General features: G+C 26.3%; 1 protein-coding gene across 1 annotated transcript in view; it reads right to left on the bottom strand.

Moving 5' to 3' along the window:
- Nucleotides 1-996: 996 nt before the first annotated feature.
- Nucleotides 997-1222, bottom strand: part of LOC119581182 (E3 ubiquitin-protein ligase RNF14-like) — a 13023-nt gene continuing 12797 nt past the window's right edge. The window contains exon 7 of the mRNA XM_037929575.1: nucleotides 997-1222. This exon is cut by the window's right edge and continues 847 nt beyond it. The gene's annotated coding sequence lies outside the window, so the exon portion shown is untranslated.

Genomic DNA, 1222 nt, shown 5'->3' with positions numbered 1-1222 from the left:
GCTTGTATATTTTTTGGCACTCAGATATGTTACTAAATATAAGTTTTCAGTATGTACATGGGCAATTGCAACCACCTATTTAGTTTATTTATTATTTGGCCAACACTGTGTTAGAGACAGTACAGGGAAAATGAACACAATAGAATGCCCCAAACTTTAGTAAAACAATTACTAGTCCCATACAGAAGTGTTACTGGCTCTATCAACAAGAGACATGCTATTTAGGTGGTTAAGAACTTCAGTAGTCAAATGTACATTATGTATACTTAACAAGTTATTCTTCACGGGCTAATGAAAATTTTAAATCTCCTTTAATATCTTTTATTCCTTTACGACCATTTTCATTAGCTTTCAAAGAATTTGAAACATTTGCTCATGGAATATTAATTTGTGCTTAATTTACATCATGTGTATTTTGTCCAGAACATCTTTGCCTGAAAGTATGGGTATGGTTCTAATAAGACAATACTCATAAAAAATCATAATAATACTGTACTTGCATGCTTGCAAATTGCAGGACAGGTTTTGGACACATTCAAAGTGAAACTACAGAGCTTTTGTTATGGAAAGGAAAGTATTAAAAGCTAAATGATGGGAAAGGGGAGGAAAAAGGTGTGAACTTAGCACTGGCAATAATGTCACAATTTTTGGTAACATATATTTGAATAATTACTCACCTGTGTTGCTGTGGGTACCCATCTTATAAAAACTTCTGGAGCAACTTCACGAACACGCCAATGTCAACTATTTAGTAAATAATATTACCAAGATTATAATAATAATAATAATAATAATAATAATAATAATAATAATAATAATAATATCAATAATAATAATAATAACAATAATAATAATAATAATAATAATAATAATATTAATAATAATAATAATAATAATAATAATAATAATAATATAAGCAGTATTCATAATAGTAATGATGATGATGATGATAATGATAACTATGATGATGATGATGATGATGATGATGATTATTGATGATGATGATGATGATGATTAAAGCAAAATAAAGATAATACTAAAAAAATACTAGTAATAATAATAATAATAATAATAATGAAATAATGATTATAACAGTAATAATAATAATATAACAGTAATTAAAATAAGTTATATAATTACTTTCTCATTACACCATATGTATGTGAGTAATCCTTCCATAACGAAAAAAAATATTACTGTTGCTTATTAACTCCAAGGATTA

Source organism: Penaeus monodon, chromosome 14 (genome assembly GCF_015228065.2).
Source record: "Penaeus monodon isolate SGIC_2016 chromosome 14, NSTDA_Pmon_1, whole genome shotgun sequence".
NCBI lineage: Eukaryota > Metazoa > Arthropoda > Malacostraca > Decapoda > Penaeidae > Penaeus > Penaeus monodon.
This window is presented reverse-complemented; position numbering and strand designations above follow the sequence as displayed.